Consider the following 15242-nt stretch of genomic DNA (forward strand, 5'->3'; position numbering starts at 1 on the left):
CCCTTCTGTCAGGCAAGAGTATCAGAACATTGGAAGTTGCAAATCTTAAAACATCCTTGAAAATGAACCTACAGTAGGATCTACTACAACCTTTACCAAGGATGGTTCGACTTGCAACATTATACTTTCATATTTGCGATCTTTTTCTTTTTTTGAGATTTCAGTCTCAATGTAATCATTATAGAACTGATGCTCGAGTCACCAGTAATGGCCAACGTAATTTGGAAATTCAGAAGCTGCGCTGTAGAGTAAATTTTAGTGCTCTGAGATTCACTTACTCAGATACAGGAATTGGATAGAAGGGTTATCAAGCTTTTTAAGGCAAAATGGTCATTTCCTAGTCATTTACTTATAATTTTTGCTAACATTTTTATGTTAAATGTTTTCTGAAACTTGTGATCATTTTGGGATCCGATCTCACGTACTAATGCAAAATGCTGGCTATAGACTAATTGTATATTTAGAACGCGTGGATTCTAAAAGGTTCCACACATCAAATTCGTGGCTGAGTTTTATCACCTGAGGTTTCAGGCTAAGATCACAACACTTGTCGGTCAAAACTGAACCCAGCGCCAGCTGGAACTTAACTGCTGTCCATGCATCATCCACTTTGAATTAAACTTTATAAATGGTACTCTTAAGAAAAAATGTATGTGAAATTTAAGGCTCATATAGTCCTTTTAAAATTAAAATAATCCTGTTATACGATCAATGTATATATTTATATGTATATATGTATTTATTTATTCTCATCTAATCGATCTAGTATTTTTGGAAATTGTTTTAATTATAAAAAGATTTTATAAAAATAAAGGTATAAACTGACGTTATTAGTATAATATGATAAACTGTAAAATTAATTTTATTATAATATAAATTTAACGTATGGTATAAATATTAGATTGACTACTCGTATCCTGATAGAATTATAGAAAAGTCATGACTTAAGAATCAGATCAAGTCGATCGTCGGCCAGCACGGCCAAACTGTTAAGTAGTCTAACATATATATATATATATATATATATATATATATATATATATTATATATATATATATATTATTATATATGGACTAGTCTTATACTAATTTTAATTCGGACATTTAAGGATGGAAGTACACGAGATACTGGACTTTAGCCACATTCTTAATTAAATTTATTAATCTTTCTTAGCCCAACGAAAAAATTAATCATGTTTCTAAAAAATGTGCATGTCGATCTGGATCAATTTAAAAACCTATACAATTCTTAGCACATTTTACATGTTACATGTTGTGGGTACTGGTTAGCCCCTAAGATGGATCTGGGCCCTCACTAACGATTAAGGCCCATATCATAATCGAAGAGCCAAACTCAGTACAAAGGAAACCAGCCCATGGCCAATAACGACTGGATAAACTAATACTGACGAGATAGCTATCCAGTCAATGGTAAATGATAAAGGAAGTTATTACTCGAATCTACTAAGAGATGAATCATCATATCTAAATTTGAATTTGAATAAAGGATAACTACAATCCGTAAGGGAGCAAATATAGCTCACAATAGTTCTATATAAAGAAAAAATTCAGGTAAGTAAATGGATGAAATTATCCTCAAATTATTGACTTAGGCATCAGAGGCGTCCCCTCGGACCCCTGTGCTCTCTACACTTTAGTTGCAGGTTGTGGTGAGGTGGTAGCGGTGAAACACGTCAATAACAGTTGGCTCCATCTATGGGATCTTTTAAGTCTCACACCTTGCGTGCTTTTCACATGCCCATCACTACTCGATCTCAAGCAACTAGAGATCAGAGAGAAACTTCACAAAGCATGGAGGAGAAGATCGCAGAAATGGAGGAAATGATAAAGAAGCTTACCACGGATATGGATTCCTTGCATAAGGAAAATGAGACTCTCAAGTCACGAAATGGGCCGTCAGGGGAGGATACAACACCTAGTCAAGCTGACAGGGCAGAGATGGAGGCAAATAGTGCATGAAAGGGCCATAATGAGAATAAGGAAGCAAAGAAATTGCACCATGACATTTGTAGCTTGATGGACAAGTATGAAGAGATGGCCAAGAAGATAGGAACGTCTTCTTCAATTGACCAGTTGCTATCCAGCACAAATCTACCGTTTTCTATGGAAATCCTAACGATGCCCCTGCCCATGAAATTTAAAGTCCCGTTGATGGACCTGTACGACGGCTCGAAGGATCCCGTGGAGCACCCTGAGACTTTTAAAGCCCATATGACGCTTCACGATTTCCCGGGGGAAATACTTGTAGAGCTTTCCCCTTGACTCTAAGGCGAGTGGATGGTTTGGTGCACTGCAGCCAAACTCCATAGAGAGTTTCAAAGAGCTGGGCCGACAATTTTTGACCCAGTTCATGGCGAGTAAAAAGCTCAGAAGACCCGCCACATACTTGTTGACTGTCAAACAATGAGAGGATGAAAGTTTGAAAGCGTATTTAACATGCTTCAATAAAGAAAAGATGACAACCGATGACTAAGACGAGAAAATCATGCTAGTAGCACTATTGGGAGGTGTTTGGCCAAGAAGCCCTTTTATGGCCGAACTGGCTCGAAAAACCCCCATCCACTTTATGGGAGTTCATGGATAGGGTTAATGACTTTGTTAATGCTGAAGACACCTTGATCACCTTGACCACCCAACCAGAAAGGAGCGAATAGGAAATGAAAGGAGGACAAAGGAAAGATCAAAATGGAGGATAAAAGGCGAAGAGAGACCAGTAAGAGTTAAGGCAGGATAGTAATGTAAGAAGGCATAGTGGCGGTTATGTACACTATTTAGAAAAAACAAAGGAAGAAGAACCAGCTAAGAATGATCGACAAATCGAGAAATACTGCACTTATCATAAAATCAGGGGGCATAGAACCGAGGACTGTTACAACCTTAAACGAAAAGTAGAAGTGATGAGGAACAATGGCGAGTTAGAACGATTGATAGCCCAGAACATGACCCCCCCATGGTGAACAAACGAAAGGAAGAATGAGCACAAGAAGAGAAGAAGTAAGAGCCCCAAGCGATGAGAATCACCGTACAGGGAGAGGAGGTCAAATGAACCTAGGGACCGAAGAGCGAGAGCAGATGAAACTCGAAGAAACCAACCTTTGGGCGAGATACACACCATCGCTGGCGGATATGCAAGAGGTGGCCCAACTTCCTCCAGGAGAAAGACCTATGCAAGGTGGGCAAGGTATGAAGAAATCTATAACGTAGAGAGGCCCGTCAAACAGCCCTGAGTACAAGGATCCCCCAAGATATCTTTTGACGAGGAAGACTGCCGAGGGGTTGTGTACCCCCATGATGATGCTTTGGTTGTAACAATGTTGGTGGCAAATTTTACCACTAGAAGAATACTGATTGACAATGGAAGTTCGGCAGATATCTTGTTCTGGGATACTTTCAGCAAAATGGGGATTGGCGAAGAGCAATTGAAACCAACACCAACTACACTAAAAGGGTTCAGTGGAGATGCAGTACACCAATATCTGTGGGCACAAACCCTTATGTTGCCACTGTGATGACTGAGTTTTTAGTAGTGAGAACTCGATCAACATATAATGCGATCATTGGGAAGCACACGTTGAATGCATTAAAGGCCATTACCTCAACCTATCATCTAAAGATGAAGTTCCCGACATGCGAGGTATGCAAACAAAGAGGAATAGGCGAAGTATGCGGCAGGCAGGTCTTGGCTAGAGAGTGTTATGTGCAGGAGCTCAGACAAGGGCAAAGGGAGGTCAGTATGGTGGATTCTGAAAAGCATACGATCGTCCTGCTGGGACCCAGGTAATGGCGACGGAGTTAGAGACTAGAGACAAAGATACCCTGAAGAATGGGGAGGCAGATGAGCCTCTAGAGCTGGTCACCCTTGAACAGAACCATCCCAAAAGCCAAGTGAAGATCAGGACAAAATTGGCACAAAAGGAAAGACAAAAACTAATAGATTTCCTTCTAGACCATAAAGATGTATTAGTGTCATAAAGATATGTCCGGGATAGGCGAGGAACTCATTGAACATCAATTGAACGTAGACCCAAAGGTACGCCCAGTAAAGCATAATAAAAGAAACTTTAGTATAGAGAAGTACGAAGCAATCATAGAAGAGGTGGATCGGTTATTGACAGCTGGATTCACCAAAGAAGTACATTATCTAGAGTGGCTATCTAACATGGTGTTAGTAAAAAATTCCAATGAGAAGTGGCGAATGTGTGTGGATTTTATCGACCTCAACAGTAGGGCACAAAACGTTAAGCTTTATGGATGCCTACTCGGGATACAATTAAATAAGAATGAAGAAGGCTAATCAGGAGAAAACCGCCTTTATAATTGATTGGGGGCTGTATTGCTATAAAGTGATGCCTTTTAGCTTGAAGAACGCTGGGGCTACCTACCAGAGGTTGGTAAAGAAAATGTTAAAAATCTAGATTAGAAGAAGCATGGAGGTGTACATCGATGATCTACTAGTAAAAAGCAAGGAGTTTGACCAACACATAGAAGACCTTAGAGAGGCTTTTCAGGTGTTACGTCAGTACCAAATGAAGTTCAACCCAACAAAATGCACATTCAGAGTGCAGTCGGGAAAGTTCCTCTATTTTATGGTGTCAAAAAGAGGAATCGAAGCAAATCCTAAGAAACTCAAAGCATTAATAGAGATGAAGTCATCCACGAACTTGAATGAAGTACAAAAACTGGCGGGCAAGATTGCAGCTCTAAACAGGTTTCTATCCCGATCAATAGATAAATGTCTTCCTTTCTTTTAGGCGCTGAAGAGAGCGCGAGAATGGGATGCCAAGTGCGAAGAAGCATTTTCTCAGTTGAAAGAGTATCTGGTTAAGCCACCATTGCTTAGTCACACCAAGCCGGGAGAGCCATTATCATTGTACTTAGCAGTAACTCCAGACGCAGTATCTACTGCGTTGGTACGAGAGGAAGGGAAGGAGCAAAAATCGGTATATTACATAAGCAAGGCATTGAGCAGAGCAAAGACCAGATATCCAAATGTGGAGTTGGTCACCTTCGTTGTAGTAGTAGTAGCAAGGCGATTACGGCCTGATTTCCAAGCCCATCCAATAAAGGTAATCACTTCATGGCCTGTACAAAAGGTGTTGCAAAAGCCAGACACATCGGGACGGTTGGTCAAATCGTCAATTGAATTAAGTGAGTACAACATCAACTACATACCAAAAAGCACTGTGAAAGGGCAGATACTAGCTGATTTTGTAGTAGAGTTCTCCAATTTCAAAGAAGAAGTCCACAAACCACCTGAGAAGAATCCATGGCAAGTTTATGTAGATGGATCAGCCTGTCGGGTAGGTGGAGGAGTCGAGTTGACATAGTAACAAGTGAAGGGAAATAATTGTACCACGCTGCCCGATTGGAGTTCAAGGTGACAAACAACGAAGCTGAGAATGAAGTAGTTCTCGTCGTTTTGGCGATCACGAGGGTATCAAGAGGTGAAGAAATCGAGATGAAAGCTGATTCACAAGTGGTAGCCGGACAAATCACAGGGGAGTATTTGGCGAGGGGATCCAAGTTGATAAAATACCTTCACCAAGTACAGGAACAAAGCAAAGATCTTAAGTACTTTTGACTGAGAAGATACCTCGAGGAGACAATTCTAAAGCTGACAGATTGGCACGCTCAACTTCAGCAAATCAAGAAGAAACACTACCACGTAAGGTTGGTTTACAAGCAATGGCTAGACCAGCAATAGGAGAAGAAAGTTTACATATTGAGGGGAACACGCTAGGATGGGCTACTGATATAAAAAAGTATTTGGAGACAGGTGAACTTCCCGCACCTCAGGAAGATGCGAGAAAGTTAAAAAGCAGGGCGACCAGCTTTACCATCATTAACGGGGTACTCTACAGGCGGGGTTTCTCAAACCCATTGTTGTGATGAGTGACAAAAGAAGAAGCTGAGTACGTGATGAGGGAAGTACATGAGGGGATTTGCAGGAGTCACTCAGTAGGACGATCTCTCACCACAAAGATTGTATGGGCAGGGTACTATTGGCCAAATGTACTCAAAGATGTGAATGAGTTTGTGAGAAAATGTGTTCAATGCTAGATTCATGCACCAATCCCAGGTGCACCCCCTGAAGAGTTGCGGTCCATAACGTCCCCATGGCCGTTCGCCCAATGGGGAGTAGACTTGGTAGGCCCAATGCCCCTAGCAAATGAGGAACCAAATTCATCATTGTTGTTGTCGACTACTTTACAAAGTGGGCAGAAGCTGAGGCAATGGCTACAACAACTACTCAAAGCATAACAAAGTTCCTATGGAAGGCGGTAATATGCAGGTTCGGGATACCTCAGTGTATCATTTCTGATAACGAGAGGCAATTCAACTCCGAACATTATCGTCAATGGTGTGCAGAGCTAGGAATCAAGGTCAAGTACTCTTCCCCAGGCCATCCCCAGGCAAACAGATAAGTGGAAGCAGCTAATAAAACCATCATAGGAATACTGAAAAAGAAGATAGTCGACAAAAAAGGGCTATGGGCCGACGAGCTCCCATAAATTTTGTGGGCTTACAGAACGACAAGAAAAACCTCAATAGGCCAAACATCTTTCACTCTAGCCTATGGAAGTGAGGCGATGACACTAGTAGACATCGGGTTACAAAGCAACATAAGAAGAAATTGTGATCCAGAAGCAAACATAGCAGGGTTAGAAGAAAACCTAGACCTGTTAAAGGAGATAAGGGTCGATGCAGAAGTTAGAGTTGCAGCTTCTAAGAAGAAGGTGGAGTAGTACTTTAACAAACAAGTGAGGCCCAGGTCATTCAAAGCAAGGGACTTAGTGCTGAAGGAAACCGGCGTGACCTCGGGAGAAGAAGGGAAATTAGGTCCTCGGTGGAAGGGACCTTATGTTGTAGTGGCAAGCCACATGCCAGGGACTTACCACCTCAAGGATGCCACAAGACGCTAGCTACCTTACCCATGGAAAGCAGAACACCTACGAAAGTACTACGTTTAAAGGAAAGATATGTTGTTTTCTTTTATTTCGTTTGTTGATTTACATATGAATATCGCTTTCAATAAATGCCAACACACTTTATCCACCATTTCCCTCGTTTTGCTCCTTTTGAATCTTCAATAAGTATCCAATATTTAAAAAAATATATATAAAAGGAGAAGGCAACGTGGTCGAGGAACTCTCCCATGAACCTAAAAAAAAACTTAAAGGTTAAAACGGTGGATGAAACCTCTCGTTAACACCTTCTCGCCATAAGAGAACGTGGTTGAGGAACTCTCCCACATGCCTAAAAATTTAAAGGTTAAAACAGTGGAGGAAACCTCCCTTTAACACCTTCTCACCATATGGCGACGTGGTTGAGGAACTCTCCTACGAGCCTAAAAACTTAAAGGTTAAAACGGTAAAGGAAACCTCTCATTAACACTTTCTCGCCATAAGACGACGTGGTTGAGTAACTCTCCCACGAGCCTAAAAACATAAAGGTTAAAGCGGGAAAGGAAACCTCCCGTAAACACCTTCTCGCCATAAGGCGACGTGGTCTAGGAACTCTCCTACGAGCCTAAAAACTGAAAGGTTAAAGCGGTAGAGGAAACCTCTTGTTAACACCTTCTCGCCAAAAGGAGACGTGGTCGAGGAACTCTCCCATGAGCCTAAAAACTTAAAGGTTAAAGCAGTAGAGAAAACCTCCCATTAACACCTTCTCGCCATAAGGTGATGTGGTCGAGGAACTCTTCCACGAGCCTAAAAACTTAAAGGTAAAAATGGTCGAGGAAACCTCTCGTTTATACCTTCTCACTAGAAGGCGACGTGGTCGAGGAACTCTTCCGCTAGCTCTAACGGGTTAAAGGACTTCAAAAGAAGCTCCTAGCGACAGATGACATAACACCCATAGTCAAGAACAACATAAAGCCAATACATAAAGAACGAATAGCATGGATTGATATCATGATATAGAAGCAGCAATGAATATTTCACAACCAACAAACAAGATTCAAAAGCCTAAAAAAAAAAGGACTTACAAAAGTCCAATATGTAAAAAAGAGGAAAACAAAATCTTTAATCAAAAGAGAAAGTTCCAAACTTAGAAGGCGTCAGGATGGGCGGCGAAAAGCGCAGGCATCTTTGCTCGATCGAGGGAGTCACAAAATGAAGGGCAACCTCACTAGCTCGAATGGAATTCCCTTCCAAGGTGTGCAGGTTCGTTGTGGGTTCGCGAAGAAGAAGCTTATACCCCAGGCTCGTAATCGAATCTTGGAGGCAGCAGCCAATTGGGGAAGAACTAGATTGAGGTCATTCTAAGGGTTCTCCAAAGCGGATCCCATCTCAGCCAATTGGTGTTCCAGGATAGAAATTGTTTTCTTCGCGAATTTAACAACCTCGTCAAGCTGAAGGTATTGATGATCGCTATTTTTAAGAAGGCCCTTCACCTCAGCCAAGTTTTTCTCGGCTTCAGCTTTCATCCATTCAACCGCCCTAGCTTTACAAGTAACTCCCTCTTTTCATTTCCAAGAGAGGCCAGGCGAGAAGCATATTCGGATTTGGACTTAGCCAATCCTTCAATTTCTAAGTTCGCGCGATCAAAGCTGGCAGCAAAGCCATCCCGTTCTTTCAAAACACGCTCCACCTGAGCAGCCAACTCATCGCGTTCTTTCTTAAAAGCTTTTGCCTAGACAACCAAGTTGTCCCTCTCACGCACAACTCCCTCTGCTTCATTCAGGGGAGTAGCAAGGTCATCACTTTCTTTCCTAATTGTTGCCACCTCCTAACAATAATGGTCAGCATCCACAAAAGAAGTCGCCAGCTCTTCTTGTAGTGAAGCAACTTGGGCATGAAGAGTAGCCAACTCATCATCAGAAGAATGGGAGCAAGCCTAGAAAAGAGCCAACTTGTCGGCCAGTTGGTTTTTCTCACCCTCCAAATGCATCCAATCATCAGCTAGGTCGGCAACAAGATGATCAATTCCCTAAAAAAAAAAGAGGGAAAAAAGGATTAAACATATTTTCTTTGGAATTATTGACCAAAGCATTAAGAAGAATGTAACAATACCGGCGCAAAAACACCACGGAGCTGTTGAACAAAGGCATTGATAGCCTCTACTCAGCGAGTATGTAGGGAGGCCAGGGAAGCCACCGGATGGGAGCTAGAAGAGCCTCTCAGGTTGGCAGCCAGCGAGGAGACATTAGCAAAATCCTCCTAGGGAAAAATGGCTTCAGTGGTACAAATAAAGGGTGGCAAACAGATGGTTCAACGGGAGGGACCAAACAATTTTTAGCCTTCCCTATCTCACCAGTTTCATCCTGGCGGGGTACAGCCTGATCGGTCCTGAAACCCTCCTTAGGAGTTGTCAAAGATGCTTCGCCGTTCCCTCGAGGAGACACACTAAAAGGCGGCAAAGGAATCGAAACCTTGCTGCCACTAACATGGGAGAGGGCTGGAAAGATAAAGGGCAAATCCTGAGTAACCCCACCCGAAGTCGTTGAGGCAAGGCGGAACTAAGTGCTGCAACTAACTCTTGAGCACTCCCCCCTTCGCCCCCTCCAATCTAGGTAGATCCAAAGGAGCGTCAGAAGGCACAAAAACAATTGGCGGGGGCGAGGTCAGTAGGGCATAGAAGCTTCAAAAGGCAGGAAGCTCGTAGGAGCGGATGGTGGCATTGTAAGGAGGAAAGGGCCCAAAACAAGAATGTCTTCTTCATCTAGAGTATCCTCGCATTGCTACCTGGAGTCATCAGCCGGAGTCGTCGAAGGCTGTGCAGCAGCTTCGGCAGCCGTCTCTATGTCGAGTATACTATCGAGGTCTTTCTTGGCCTACAACATAACATCATCCAAAGAAATAGGCAGCGGATCCATAACCTTAGTTCTTCCTGAGAAGTGGCCACCGTGGCTCTCCCACCTTTCTTGGGGGTAGTTTTACTCAGTAGCTCCTGAGAAGAATTCAACTTGGTCCCACACTATATTTTAGGAGGTACCAATTTTGTATCTCCTCCCGCCGCCGAGGGAAGTAGAACACCACCTTTGGATGAAATGGACTCATCAGTGCAAGGCAAGACACGAGCTTTTTTGACATTTCTTTTGTTTCTTTCTGCCTTCGCAAGGACATTTCTTCTTTCTCAAATCTCCCGTGGGCGAGGGAGCACCCAAAAACTCACACCCCAAAATATGAGCCCGACTAGGAACCATCACGAACCTCTCAATGTTTCTAGAGGTTAAAAGCACATCTGAGAGACACAGTTTGGGGTGAACTTGGCCCAAGACTCCACTAGCCTAACACGAGCCTCCTCAAGAGGAGAAATATTCACTTCATAGTCATCCCCGTCAGGGACAGGAGACCAACAAGGCTTAATGGAGAATTCCCGATTAGGAACTTCATCGGCGGGAAACTCTCAACCAGAGCCAGTAATAAAGAAAATTTTATTGGTCCGTTCCTTCACATGAGAGTACTTGCGCTCTAAGTCAACCACGGCCCTACGGGTCCTAAAACTACAGAGATTACCATCCATATGCCTAAATCGATGAAGGGACAAAAACTCACGGGATGCTAGGTTTGGGTACTCATTGCCCACGAGTTCCAGCACCCGTTACCACAAAACACAGTAGGCCATCAAAATCCTCTACGTGTTGGGCACCAACTGAGCAAGAGAAAGTGCTAAGACATCTAGCACGTCACGTACAAGGTGCACAAAAGGCAGATGAAGCCCCATGGTGAACATAGCTAGATAAAGTGCAACAAAGACCTCCATACCTTTAGCGTCGATAAGTTTCTAGTTGGGAGCTGGAGCTTTCAATTCAACAGAATTAGAAATGTTGAAATTATTCGTAGCATCCTCAAACTCAAGCGAAGTGACGAGGGAGGACTAGCGAGAATAGGTAAAAATGGAAGCCGGTGGGGTGAAAACGAGTCGGGGAGGGGAGTCGCGAGGTGGAGAAGAGTCTGGAGCAGCAACTGCCTTACCCTTGGAAGAAGAGGAAGTCGTGGAAGGATTGAAAGAAATCACAAAGAGGCAAAGAACTTGGAGAGGGGAAGAGAAATGTAAAAACCCATAAAAGAATATGCAAGAACTAAGAGAAGAAGAGGAAAGTAAGAAACGTGATAGAAGGCCAAAAGAAGAGGGAAAACGGGCAATAAATAGGAGTTGAAATGAAATGACAGTTGGCGTGCCCGAGAAGAGGAAATGAAGTGGCGTACTGACACGCCTTGAAGAAAGAACAACGCCTAATAATTAAGTCCCATCACGCCATGCGCAATGAGACTTCGTGGGGTAACTGGAGAGGATATCCCAACTGGTTAGCCTCTAACATGGATCTGGGCCCTTACTAACGATTCAGGCCCATATCATAACTGAGGAGCCCAGCCCAGCACAAAGGAAACCAGTCCATGGCCAATAACGACTGGATAAGCTAATATCGACGGGATAACTATCCAGTTAATGGTAAATGATAAAGGAAATTATTATTCGAATCTTCTAAGAGATGAATCCTCATATCTAAATTTGAATTTGAACAAAGGATAACCACAATCCATAAGGGAGCAAAGATAACTCACAAGAGCTCTATATAAAGGAAAAATCCAGGTAAGTAAAGGGATGTAATTATTGTTATTATCATTGTTATCCTCAAATTATTGACTTAGGCATCAGAGGCCTCCCCCCGGACCCCCGTGCTCTCTACACTTTAGTTGCAGGTGATCGTGAGGTGGTGGTGGTAAAACACATAAATAACATTTAGGAAAAGAGAATTCTCTTTCACCTCATTACAACAAAATCGGTCATTTCCAATGTTTTTAAGACCGCCGCAAATAAAATCACTGCAAATACTCCTTATTTGCAACAATTTCCATGTTGTTGTTAAATTCCAGCGCGAAGTTGCAATTGAAAAGGGAGAATGTATTCGCATTTTTTGTAGTGACTTTTAACCTATTGTGGCGATTTTTGTCGTTGCATTAGGTAATTTTAACTGTAGCGGCATTTGCTTTCCGTCAAACAGGATAATCGACGCAATAGATATGTTTTACGGTGAACATTATCATCATAAAAAGCCAAATTATAGCTGCAAAATAGATGCCGACTTCTTTGCGACCAATTATTGGTTATTTCCAACAAGAGAGAAGCGCCGGAAGTAATGTGTTTTCAACATCCCCCCACGGGAGCCTTATTTTTCCCACACTTCCCGATACTCCCCCCTCTCTCTCTCTTTTGTTCTCAACTACGATTGTCAACTCTGGTGCGATTGTTGCCGCCATCTCTCAGCCTCGTCAATGCCGGTGCGTTTGTATTTCATATTTTTGGTTTCCATCCATCTCTCTCTCTCCCTCTCTCTCTCTCTCGTCTTTGCAAAGTGGTTTCCGATTGCCAGTGTCGCCGGCTTCTGGTCACCTCACCAACACCAGTGAGTTTCTCTTTCACTATTTTAGGCTCAATTGATCTATCTCTCTCTCTCTCTCTAACCGCCGCTCGGTGACCCCCTTCTCTTTACATAGAACAACCATTTCTGTTTTTCATTACTATGATTTGGTTGCATTAGATCATGAGAAATGTTTTCCATTCACAAAGCCCTAAGGAATCGAGCCCCTATGTGTCCCTAATTTCTTGCCTAATTTCAACCTAATTTCTGTAGTTTTCTTTATAATTTCGTGTTACACAGTGTTATATAGTGTCTGTAGTGACTTTATAATTTCATGGGAATGAGATTTTCATTTTTTTATTTGTAGAAGGTGTTCACAATAATCGTACGTGTTTAGGCCTATACCAATTCCTTTTCTTTATGGGTTCACATTTGGTTTCTACTTGACTATATGTGAGTGTCTTGATCTAGATGTGTATAAGTAAGCATATGAACTGTAGATTATTCTATCTGTGAGTAGTGGGGATGCTGTAAGGATAGAAAAGAAGGGATTTTTATATTCGGTTGTTAATCATGCATAGGTGTCTCTCTTGTACATGTCCTATGTACATAGTTTATACCAATTATTTTCTTTAAAAAAATTCTTGATTACTCTTGAAAGATTTTTTAATCTAATTACAACGAAGCTCATTTTATCTGTTTAAACTTGGCTATTACCTATGGTGTTTCCACTATTGCTTTTTAAGTAACTTCAATTTCACAGTGAGAGAAGGAAGACTTTGGTCTGAATAATGTTGGCGTGAGTTGTAATATATGGGTAGGTGGGAGGAGTTATAGGAAGAGGGATGGAAAAAAATTCTTTCCATCACACGAGAGCATGATTATAGGAATCTGATCTGTATAGCCAAAAATAGAAGATTTATTATGGTCTTATATATTTGTAACAAAGGATTGTGTAAATGATTGATGAATACAGAGTAAATATTTTGACATGGTATTAGAGAATAACCTTGGGCCTTCTCGTTCCTGAAAACCCTAATACTTGCCTTCACTTACCTCGCCAACCATGTCGTCGGATTCTGATACATAGCACTAATCCATGTTTACCGAATTCACTTCAAAAATCACTGAAGCTCTTAGCAAAGTCCAAACACCGACCCTGTCCACCGAACCCCCTACTGCTCCAATTGGCATCAAGGTGGATGGCACCAACTATGCCCTCTGGTCCCAAGTTGTTGAGATATACATCTCAGGCAAGACAAGTTGGGATATATCAATGGTGATTTTCCACAACCACTGTCGACGGATCCCTCCTTTCGCAAATGGCGTACAGATAACACCATTGTCAAAGGGTGGCTAATTAACTCAATGGATTCCTCATTGATAGGGAATTTCATTCGGATTCCTATTGCCAAAATGGTGTCGGACTCCATTGCTACCACTTATTTTGATGGTAGTGACACGTTTCAGGTCTATGTGTTAGGGACCTCGGTCTTGTCCCTAACACTAAGGACCACGAGTTTGCCTTGGTGTGAATGATGACCGAGTGACCTTACCAACTTCCTTGGTCTTTGGACTATAATGGCCGTGTATGGTGGTAATGATGGGCTCTTAAGTTGATGAAGATTTATTGTTTAAGTGATGGAATGATGATGATGATGAGTTCGGGTGATCTAATGGAAGAATATGAGTGTTTGATGCAATGTGGAATGGATGGAAGGTTGCCCTTGATGTTGGGGCCAATTGGATGATGATTAGGGTAGGTTTGATGAAGTGTAGTTAGGGTTTTGTGTGGTGGCTAAGGAGGATTTCGAGATTGGTAGAGTTGGCCTAGAGTTGGAGTCTAAGATGAGTTGCTAGGGTTTGGAAATGATGTGGAAGAATGAGGCTAGGGTTTGGTGGCTAGGATTTGGTGGTTGAATGAGTCTAGGGTTGCTCCTTGACTTTAGGGATTGATTAAAAGTAAGATGAGGAAGAAAGGATTTAGATAAGATAAGTGGATGAAGATGGATGGTGTTTGAATGAGTCTAGGGTTGTTCCTAGAGTTTAGGGATTTGGAGTCAGATGATAGGATTTGAATATGGCAAGATAGGATTTGGATGTAGTAGATGGAATTTGAATATGGTAAGAGGATGGAGTCTTTAGTTGACTTGGTATATTGAAGGAGTTGGAGAGATTTAAGGGATTGATGGAGTGATTGGAGGGAAATTCCTAGAATTAAAGGATTGGCTAGGATAAGATAAGGGAGATGTGATTTGAATATGACAAGAGGATTTGGATATGGTAAGATGTATGGAGTTGTTAGAAATTGGAAGTTTGACTATGGCAATGGATGTATTTTGAATTTGGAGGACTTGGAAGATGGAAGATGAACTCCTAACTTGTAGGAGATGATTTAGGGATTGGTAGGATTTTGGAAAGATAGAGATGATTGAGGAAAGATTCCTAAGTGGTAGGAATCTATCAAGGAAATATAGGGTGTCGGTTTTGGTAAGTGAAGAAGGTCTTAATTGATTAGAGTAATTCTAGGGAATGAGTGATTGGTGGGATTGATTGAGTGATTAGAGGGATGGAGAGATTTAAGGGATAAGAGATGAATGGAATTTGAATGAGTCAACTTCCCTAAGATTAAGGAAGTTGTCAAGTGTGACTCTTGAGGGATCGCTAGGGTTTATGGAAGACAAGTGTTTTGGCTAGGGTTTATGGATTGGATGAAGGGTGGCTAGGGTTAAGATTCCTGGAGTTTAGGAAATCCTTATGGAAGGCTAGGGTTACCAATTAAGGCAAGATTTGTGTATGGCAAGATGGAGGCTTAGTGAGTTTCGGCTAGGGCTAACGGCTATGATAGATGAAGGGTAAATATGGGATATGGACAACTAGGGCAAACACTATAGTGGTCGAATTATAGTGTA

At 42.1% G+C, this 15242-nt stretch overlaps 1 pseudogene; it reads left to right on the forward strand.

Moving 5' to 3' along the window:
• The first annotated feature begins 101 nt into the window (after nt 1-101).
• Nucleotides 102-15242, forward strand: part of LOC108993903 — a 32658-nt pseudogene continuing 17517 nt past the window's right edge.

The sequence above is a fragment of the Juglans regia genome, chromosome 6 (genome assembly GCF_001411555.2).
Source record: "Juglans regia cultivar Chandler chromosome 6, Walnut 2.0, whole genome shotgun sequence".
Taxonomy (NCBI): Eukaryota; Viridiplantae; Streptophyta; class Magnoliopsida; order Fagales; family Juglandaceae; genus Juglans; species Juglans regia.